This window comes from Gavialis gangeticus, unplaced genomic scaffold (genome assembly GCF_001723915.1).
Source record: "Gavialis gangeticus isolate Ggan-Ray unplaced genomic scaffold, GavGan_comp1, whole genome shotgun sequence".
In the NCBI taxonomy this organism is placed as follows: domain Eukaryota; kingdom Metazoa; phylum Chordata; order Crocodylia; family Gavialidae; genus Gavialis; species Gavialis gangeticus.
The window spans coordinates 85698234-85709139 of record NW_017729024.1 but is presented as its reverse complement, the minus strand read 5'-3'; positions in this window follow the sequence as shown (position 1 = coordinate 85709139).

The window sequence follows — 10906 nt, the reverse complement described above, 5'->3', positions numbered from 1 at the left end:
CTAGACCCGCTGACTTGAAGATGTCCAGCCCCTCCAGAAGCTCTCTAACTTGGTCCTCCCCAACCTGAGGTCTGGAGGCGTTCCCCTCGAGTCTGTCTGTTATCACAGCGGGGAAGTCCCAGTCCCTGCACAAAAAAATGGGCATGAAGAATTGGTTAAAGAGTTCCGCTTTCTCCTCTGGCGCAACCACCAGATTGCCCAGTGTACTTTTCAGGGGCCCCACATTACCCAGTGCCTTCTTCATCCTCCCTATGTATTTGAAAAAGGACTTTTTATTATCCTTGATCTTGGATGCTAATCCTAGCTCTATGTCCGCCTTAGCTTTCCTGACAGCCCCCCTACAGGCCCGAGCAGAGGAGGTATACTCCTTTTTGGAGATAGCACCCCCCTTCCACTGGGTGTACACCACCTTTTTGGTAAGCAGGCAACCTCACAGAGATGATAGCTTCTGATGAGAGCATGAAGCCTGCCAAGTTTCAAGAAGATTGGTACAGAGGTTCAGGAGGACTGCAACTTAAATTCTTGAAAGCAAAACTCATTTCATGTGTATGTATGACACCACAGGGGGGTGCAAACTGAAAGGATGGTAGCCCCTGCTGAGGCCACAAAGCCTGACAAGTTTCAAGGAGATAGGTGCAGGGGCTTGGGGGGAACCGCACTTCAACCTGCAGACAAGCAAAACTCATGACATGGGTGACACTGTGTATGTTAAGGCGCAGCAGGATGAAAGCTGCAGGGATGGTAGCCCCTGCTTCAGCCACAAATCCTGCCAGCTGTCAAGGAGATAGGTTCAGGGGGGTTCTGGGTTCTTTCCCAGCACTGAGATTCCCCCAGGACTGCTGGCCCTCCTGGCTGTGCCAGCAGAGACAGCACCTGCTCCCCACTGCTGCTCACACCCCACCTCTCTCTCTTCTCAGGAACATGGTAAAGCACCTTAGCTACATGGCTGCAACTTCCTGGCCATGCCTATATCGGGGTGCAGCTCCCAGCCCTCCAAGGCCAGCATCACAGGGCCAGCTATGTAGGGGACCAGTCAACCAGTATGGGGCATGACATCTAATCCTCCCCTATGTCCAGCCCCAGCCCCAGCTATCTGGAGCTCCAAGGGCCTAAACTGGACTACATAAAATGTGCATGCCTTTGTGGAGCTGTAGGGGAAGAAGACATCCTGAGGCAGTTTGCCCAGAGTGAGAGCGGGAGCATGAACGCCCATATTATGAGGCCCTGGCAGCTGGTATGCATGCATGGGGTCACTCCCAGTCAGCGCAGTGGTTCCACATTAAGGTCAAGGACCTACTGACCCAGTGGGTGGCTGTGACCAGCCACAATCATCAGTCCAATGGGGCGTCCAGGACCATGCCCTTCATGGGGTAGCTGACCATTATTCTGGCACCCTGGGAACCCATGCCCACTCCCCACCCTGACACCTCTGATGATATGTCACTGGAGGAGGGGACCTCAGGCCCTCAACACCCCAACCTGAACTTCTTCCCAACTGCTGTACCCATTGGCAGCCCAGGGGGCCTTGGCCAATGGCTGCCTTGGCCTTAGCCCTGCCCCACAGCTGCCCATGAGAAGCAGCCAGCCAAAACCCTGCTGGCTGCCAGCAGCACCAGCTCTTCCCTTGGGATGTACACCTGGCTGGCTGTGAGCCCCAAGCCCATCTGAGGCAATGGACACTGGGCTAAGCTGAATGCCACCTGGCATGGGGAGCCCCAAACTGAGCCACCAGCCTCTCCAGCCCCAGACCCATGGTGAATCCCACACTGGGGGTGGGCCCTCCCAACTCAAGTACCCACTCCAATCCCTGCCCCTGTCCCCAACCCCAGCCTCAGCCCTGGCCCTGCCTCTTTGTCTGGCCCTCCCACACTCCCCTGTCCCCAGGTTTCCCTGCCCCACCCCAGCACATAAGCAGGTGGGACACAGGATAGATATTTATTGAGCAGCCCATGTTCCTGTGGCTGGGCAGGCATGGACTTTTCTTGTACGAAGAAAGACGTCAATCCCCACGGTGACTTATTCAGCAGCTGTGGGCAGGAACATGTAGTGTTGTAATAGATAGCCCTCCAGGCAGTGGTGGAGGTTGTGAGGCAGGACAGGATTGCCCCCTGCACCACTGTAGATCAGGGTCCCAATTCAGGAATGCAGGTGTGCCCAGGGCACCAGCAGGATCAGCATCAGTAGGACATAGTGGTCGGGTAGCCCTCCGCCCACACAAACAGCCCATCATGCACTACCCATGGCACATGCAGCAGGGGCATGCTCAGGGTTCAGTGGTAGCATGGTGGGGGAGGCCACCCCAGGGCACCTCCCTGGAAAGGCCCCCAGTAGGGAGGGAAGGGGAGTGGCCAGCCCTTCACCTAAGTAGTCCAAGAGCCCCACACACCACAATCCAAGGCACCAGGATGGGTGGCAGCACAGCAGAGTGGTGGGCATGCAGAGGCATGGGGGAGGGGGTCAGCAGAGGCTGGAGCCACAGCAGCACGTGGTACCAGCTGCTGGGCCTGGCCTGCCCTGGGAAGGGGGCAGGGCAGGCAGGCAGCTTTCATCCAGACCTGGGGGAGCAACTGGGGTTGAGGGGCTCAGGTGGCACCCATCCACTGGCCATCTTACCATGGTCCCTGGGCACCTGCATGTGGATGACCTTCAATCTGAGGCCAGGCTGCACAGGGCCCCTGGAACAGAGCAGCTTATCTCTCAAATGTTGTAAACTCTCACGAAAGCCTTCTGTCTCTTGGCTCTAAAGGGCCAAGATCTGGAAGTGTGGGAGAGGCCACAGGGCCCATAGGACCACTGCTGCAGGCTCACTGCCACCTACTGCTGGAGCTGCCCGGAGGTGCTTGCTACACCACTGGTGCAGCCCTGATGGGATCTGCCTGGTCTAGTAGCTGGTGGCTAAAGCAGAGGGCTGGGTGGTGGACAGAAGATGTGGCAGATGGAGGACCTCACCCAGGAAGCTGCCCAGGAGGAGGTGCAGCTGGAGGCATGCCAAACCCACTGGGCTGAGGTGGTGGCCCTGGAGCAGTGGCATATGGAGTTTCTGGAGCAGCATCTGCCAGCCACAGGCATCCCCAGCCTTTGCCACACCCTTGGACCCATGGGGGAACTATCTGTGGCTGGGGTGCTGTCTGCTTGCTGCTGGGATCTCCACCCTGGGCAGCCCCAACTCTTAGGCCTGCACAGATGGATTTCAGGAATGGGGTCAGACACATGAAGTGTCCTTTAAGTTTGGGGAACAAGGTGTAGGTGGGGGTATGGAGGGGCACTGTGTTGGGGGGAGGGCTGTGTTTGTTGATGGAGAAGGGAGGAGGGATGTGGGGGGAGGGTTGTCATATTAATATAATATGTATGGTTTTTCCTAGGTGTGTGTCCTAGAGTGGTGCTGGGGGTCAGCAGTGTATGGGCAGTAGGGCAAGTAGGCCGGAGTGGGGAATGCAGGAGGATGGGGTTGGCCAGAGCCTCCTGAAGCCAGTGTCCTGGGTCCAGCCGGCAGGTGCATGACTGGCAGCCATGTGACTGGAGGATGATGCTCACCCCAGTAGCCACAAGGGCACATGGCAAGCTGCTGTGACTTGGGACTAAATCTAGTCCCAGGTCAACTACACATGTAAATGCTGGCCCTATTCCTTCTTACTGTGCAGCAACTTTAGTGTGCAGTAAATGCATGTGTAGAGATGCCCACAGTGAACATAAAAACATCTAATTTAGATCTGTACCCATCAGTTTGTCCTCACACTGAATGACACATATTCTTGTGAAAATATCCCATGAGTGCAGCTACTCAGCCAGAATTACTACCCACACACTTGTTAAATTAAGCAATTTGAAAAGTTACAACTTGTAGCTGAAAATCCTGTTTGAACAAATTAGCCAAACTAAGTGTGACTGCACAAAGTGACTTATAATCTTTGTTTTTCTACTTTTGGTCTCTTGTTTAATGTTGGGTTTTACATAAAGCTTCCCTTTAATACTAGAACTGATGAATTACCATCCTACTATCATATTCTGTAGGCCAGTCAAATTTCCTCATTCTGATTCTTAGTAAATAATATTTTTTCTAACAATATTTTTTTTTCTCCCTATGCAGTGGTTTCAACTGTCTATGTAAAGACAAACAATTAAAAAAAATCAATTTGAGTTAATAAAATATTTTACTCCTTTAAGAGTTGTTCTAGGCTGGTACTGGATATAATTCATAGAAGTTATACATTCATTTCTTAAGTACATTTTTGTCCTTATAATCAAGATTCTTCATGCTGAAGCTGGGTTATAGGCCAATTAATTGTACCAATTATTATGTGCCTTCTTTCCTCTAGATTGCAAGTTTTTCTCTAGTGCAAGTCCAACAAAGATGTCCATATTCCAAAAAAACTCCATCACCTCTTCCAGAAATATCTTAATAGTACCATGAAGTTAACAGAAATTCCAATGGGAAATTCCAATTTCAGCTGGTCCCTATGAATCCAGCTGTTCAATTAGATTTTGAAATGCTGCAGTTCATCACTTAATCTATTGGCTTCTTGGCCTACCCTCCTTTCAAAGGAAAGATCTCACAGGTATGAAGATACTGATTATGCAATAATGTAAGAACCTATTAACCAGCAGGGACCAAATGAAGACAACAGAGAGCAACTAAAAGATTATAACAAGTTGTACTGAAAGACTGAAAGAGGCTTAACATTGATACATTTGCTTTTTAACCTCTGAGTTCTTGGGATTCACTTAGTGAAGATGGCTCTGTTTTCTTGTAATAACATTCCTTATTCCCTAATGAATTCAGACATCAACACTGGTTTATATTTTCCTTTTATGTCTGATATTGTACACTTACATACGTTTATAGCATTTGAAACAAACATAAAACATGAAAAGAACATTTAGAAATGAATGACCTCCAGTGTCTTTCTTTGTCATCTGGAAATACTTTAGCCTTTGGGGAATAGACTATGGGGAAGGAGTTCAGAAGAAGAGCTTGTTGGGAAACAGGTTTTTTTATACCATGAAGCTTTTTGAGATTTCCAAGTGTTTTCCCTTCTGAATTGGAACAAAAGACAAAATCTTGGCAATTTTTCTGAATCAAAATTAACCCCCCCCCCAAAAAAAACCCCAGAGTAGTTTAAAGGAAATATATAGTTTGAGAAAATTTGAAACTTTTCATTTAGCTTTCACCTTTTTCATATTTTTAGTACAAATTAACACTAGAAATTTAAAAAAAACCTAAGCAAACTCAACAATGTCATTCTCAATGCATCAAAATCAGAAGTTTCAACCGTGTTAAACTTTTTCATATTCTTTTTCCAAATGGATAGTTGTAAAAATCGAACCTTTCCTATGCATCATTTAAGTTTTGACCAATCAACAATTTTTCCAACAAAAAAGATTTAATCAAAAAATGTAGGCTGTCTCAATTGGGAAGGTTCTTTCATTCCTTTCTATATAGCTGACATTTCTCCAAATGCAGCAAATGAGTTGTCCCTAAAACTAAGTTGTTATATGTTACTTTATGGTCTCTTTAATCCTACGGGACCCAAGAATTCACATTGGGCACATCTATATATGGATAACTGAGCTTTTCCTAATAAGCATTAAATTTAGTACCTCCAATGTGAGGTACTAAATAAGTGCGCATTAGGCTGTCCTCATGCATAGTAGTTAAAGCACATGCTTTTTTAGTGATACTTAATGTGCAGTAGCCGATTTTATTGTGCATTAATGTATTTCCATGGTTTTTTAAGTGATGTGAGCATTAAAGTGCACTTGTAGATATGCCCATTTTGTTGTAAGCAAGTGTTGTTATTTTTTTAAAAATTTTCTTCTACATTGAAAATAAGTATTCTTAACTTGAAACATCTACAGAATTCTTATTATTAGTTTTTTGATAGTCTTGGTATTTGCAACTTTAAAGTCAAATTAGACAAACCAGAAAAGTGGAATTTTGTTCTTCAGCGTTAACATTCTTTTTGATCTTTATATGGGTAATGCTTCTCTTTTACAGGGTAATTTATATTTATCTCTTTTATCAACCTGTTAATCTGAGGCCATTATCACAATGTCATCTGCATATAAAAGACTATTTAGCAGTTCTCTTAATAATTAAAGTTTGTTAGTGGAAATTTCATTAGAGTTTCCTTGTCATTTTAAGGTTCTTTATGCACTCGAAACATTTAGGGACTACATTCTCACTGGAGGAGACTAACATTACAGGGTAGAACTAATTACATTTCTCTCAAGAAAGGTTAATAAAAGTGCAAATCAAAAATCACTGTACAGGTTATATCTTCTGAAAATCAAAATCATATAACCTGACCAATTTTAGTATATTCAAGGTACAGTCTCTGGGTTTGCTTTTGAACTTATTTGGATTGATGTGAATCAGGATTAGCCCCACTAAAATAAGTGTAAAGCCAACATGAAATCAGAATAAGGCCCCGCTTAAACATATCGTATATATGTGTATAAACCAATGCAGGCACAGTATCCTGTGCACGCTGTATCCTTTCCAGGATAGAAGCCTGTAGGCCTTGTTACACTTTATGCTGTAAACTGAACAAATGTTAATCTGCTTGACATTGTTCAGCTTAGTGGAGCAGTCACACCTTAATGTAAAAAACCATCTCTGACTGCCCTTCACCTGCACAACTGTGATTTACCACTAGAGGCCTGGTGAGCAGAGGGTGGACTAAAAGCTTGGGGCAGGACTGCTTCTGCTGAGCAGAGCAAACACTGTAGCTCTGGAGTACTTGGCAGCTGTTGTGCCTCCTGTTGCTGCCTAGATTGGCTAACTGTTTGAGCTCTACAGGATTTGATCCTTTTTTTCTCCAGAGCCCACCCCATCATGCCACCTGCAACAAGGCTGCTGGTTGGCTGGGTCCTGCCTGAGCTCTGAAAAAGATTAGGCTCCTCAGAGCTCAGGCGGTGCTCAGCTGGCTGACAGCCCAGCTGGCAGTGGTTCAGAGGAGTAAGCTTCAGAGGAAAAAAAAGATTAGGACCCCAGGACCTGGACACATACCCTGGTGGAGCCAGGCAGCTGGAGCAGGGCAGAGTTCAGTGGCTGCAGCATGGCAGCTGGAGGCCAGTTCCCACTGACTTCGTATTCCACTAGGCTATGCAGGGTCTTGATGCCAGTTCCCCACACCTGGCTCACCTGGTAGCAGCTGAGTTGCTCTGGGTATGGAGTGGAGGGCGTGTCACTGCCTGTCCAGACTGGGGCTTCACCGAAAAGGCAGAGAGGCTGTGCCACTTAACAGCCACCTCTCTAGCCAGCTACAGAGCTGGCTCTGTCTAGTGGGAACAGCGGGGTGGAGGTGCCATGCCTGGCCTGACTGCACCTCAGTGTCCCCACCCTGACTCAGGAGTGGCCACTGCATCCTGGGATGCTGGAGGACTTCACCTTGGGCAGAATAGCTGTAGATAGTGGCCATAGTTTAATGGAACAGGAGCTAAATTAAGTGGGCTAGAGATAATACTTTCCTAGAAGTAATTTTAATCTGAATAAGGAGTGTTTAAAACCACTTAAAAGGTTTTAATGTGCAGCTGATGCAGGGTTTAGGAGTTCTAGAAACTGCTTAAAATTACTGTGTAGCCTTGTATCAGTATCAACTAGTGGTACACTTGGTAGGGTTGAGAACATATTCCATTATAATTCCTTACTCTTTGTTGATATCTAATGTGACAAGCATAAGGCAAAAGGAGAAATAGAAAGGAGAAATAGGAGATGAGAAATAAGAAGAACTTATATTTGTCCCCCCCCCCCCCGTTACTTGTAACCAAATAAACACAAGAACTTGAACATTAGGCCCATGACTCCAATATGGGCTCCAGAACTGTGTTAGGTACCTAGGTCCCTTATAGCCCATGACAAGAGCAAGACATCTCAGACTGGGCTTCAAAGCAGCTAGCCCAATGGACTGGAAGCTGCTTGAACTCAGCATGCAGCTGCCTACAACTAGCCAACTGGAAATAGTGAGGAAAGGACGAGTCTGCAATCCCACCATCTAGGCCTTTTGTGCCACAATCATGACTGAAGGTCTTGGAACCCTAGAGCCCTCCTGAAGGGATACAGGATTTCAAATAAATGAGCACAAATAGTCTTTTCTTAAAAAAAGCATTGAGGGTAGAAATACTGGAGGTACCCCTTCTATTACATAGTAGACCAGAGTCAGAACACTTACCTAGGAAGTGTGGTGCCCATTCCCTTCTCTTCTTGAAGAGTTCCATATTTCTAGAGTTGAAATTAAACAGTTACTGAGTAAAATACAGAAAAAGGAATGGGAGAAAGAAACCGAACCTAAGATTGTCCCCTTGCATGCCCTCACATTCATGCCCTAAATTCTACATTACAACAATAATCCCTGTTTAGTCTAGTGATTCTGTAGTGTGGTACAACCTCAACAGAAGGAAGGAAAAATGCCGTCACCCATAAAAAAACTGCAGTCTGGTAATTGGGACACTTTCCTAGGAGATGGAAGAGAGTGGTTTGGATTTTGTCAAGCTGAGGAACAAATCAACCTTTCAGTGTGCTATAACCACTTGGCTGTTATATAAAAGCAAGCACCAGCATGCCCGGCCCAGAGTTTTTTCTTTGTTTTGTTTTGTTTTTTAAGAAAATACATCGTGTATAGTGGGATGGGGAATTATTTCAGGCAGAGGACCGGTTACTGAGTTTTGGCAAGCCATTGAGGGCCACATGACAGGCAGCCAGGAGCAGATAAATATTAATTTTCTAAATTTTTTAAGGGCCCTGTGGGCTAGATATATTGACCTGGCAGGCCACATCCAGTTCACGGGCCTCATTTTGCCTGCCCTTGCTGTATAAAGTCTAATCCTGTTTGTATGTCATTGGTTACCTGATCAAGTCCATCCAGGTAAAGAAACACACACTCTATAGATCACAGTTTTAAATGGTCAGCTGCTCAGTCTTGTCAAGACTGGGACAGTTCTAGGGACAAAGAGAGATGTAACTGGGGAACCTGAAGGTAAAAAAAATGAAGATGCCTTCCTTCTTTTAGATAGGGTTTCAGGATCGTAGATCTGAGTACTGACCTAATTGCTTTATTGGATCTGAACTTTACAATCTTATTCAAATGAAGGCAATATAACTGAAATACATACTGCTAAAATACTGAGGGGGAAAAAAAGAAAGTTTGAACTGAAGTCACTGTCAGAGAGAGATTATCACTGGAAGGCCGAATGAAACAGGCATGTGTTTTTAAGCAAGGATTTGAAGAAAGTGATGGAGGTCACTTGGCTCATGAACACACTGAAAAAAATCTAAGTGGAACAGATGGCTCTGGAAAACAACAAAAATACAGAAGTAGAAAAGGCATGCAACTGGGTAGTTACATATGAAGCCACACAATTATCCACAATGGATTTTGACCTCATTCTCCTTCAAAAATAGTCACAAGCCTATAACATCTAAACCCACTTCTGAACTTAACATCTAAAGATTTTTAAATTGGAGTCAATAGAAGCTGCTGGGTCCTTAGCACTTTTAAAGACAGACCATAACATTTGGTCCCTAGATATAGACAGAAGACTTTTCAGGGGAAAAAAATACGTCCAGTGCATATACTGTATTGGTCAAATTAGAACTCGACCTTTTTTTCCTCTCAAAGAGGAAAAAAGAAACAAAAATTACATTAAACCTTTATCTATAATTAGACTGCTGACAATCAAGCTGTAACACCCATTTTTCAATTGACTCTTCCAGAAACCTTGAACATATTAGTGTAAAATATCATCATATTCTGGAGACAAAATAGATTGAACAGGAAAATCAACTTCTGTTGGAGCAATAAGGTATGTGAGCTTAGTCATTCCTTGAAGGCAAATTGTGCCATGCTTACTGGAAGTGTTGAGGAGAAATAAGACAAAACAAAATTAGACAATAGCTGTACTTGAAAAATGAGTTAACTTCATTTTGGGGGCTGTGTCATCTTAATATATTCTCCACCTATGTTGTAACATAATTATCTATCCTATAGTTTATTTAGATAATGTCTGCAGATACTCCATATTAAGAAAAAAACTATTTTATTTCTATTAAATGAGTTATGTGTGTTTTCTTAGAGAGAGTATGAAGAATTTGATAGTGCTTTGATGGTTTTGTAACTGATTTAGTTACCATTAATTGATTTAGTAGGAGAGTATAAAGAGAAAGCAGTGGGTAGTTTGTTTAAAGGAAACAGCACAAGGACTGACAGGGTGCTTTGTGCAAATTGTCAGATGTTTGTGCTAAAAGACAGAGTTAAGCAGTTTTTGCTATAATGATTTGATTTTTATCTTTCCAAAAATGCTTTTAAGGGTTTAGGTACATGAGAGATGTTTGATTTTTGCATTGTAACTAAAAAAAAAAAAAAATTACACTGTTTTTATCTAGGACCCCAGTTGTCACATTAAAGAAAGAAAGAGACAATTTTAAAGTATATTAGCTCTGCAACAGGAAGGTCTATCTGGCATAATCACTTTTAAAATAAAGATAGAATGGAACGGAGTTGTCAACCAGTTTAGAGAAATGGGTAGGAGAAAGAAAAAAGACTGTTTTTTTTTCTTCTGTTTTCAGAGTGTGACCAGGATCACAGATTAACTAGTGTCTAGCTTCCCATTTTAAGTTGCTCTTTGTTCACTAGTTCCTCAGAACAAATCCTTTCTGTCTGCAGTCTCTCAGATGCAATCTGTCTACAAGATGATATATATGTTTATACACACACATATCTATCTATCTATCTGTCTATACAAGGTCTGTTCAAAAAGTATCAAGACTGATGCTGTAGGAAACAAAATATTTTATTTACAGGGGTTTTGGTTTAATCTCCTTTGAAGTATGCTCCTTCTGTAGCCACATACTTCTTTCAACGTTTCTGCCATGGTTGGAAGCACCTCTGATGAGCAATTTGTGGAATCA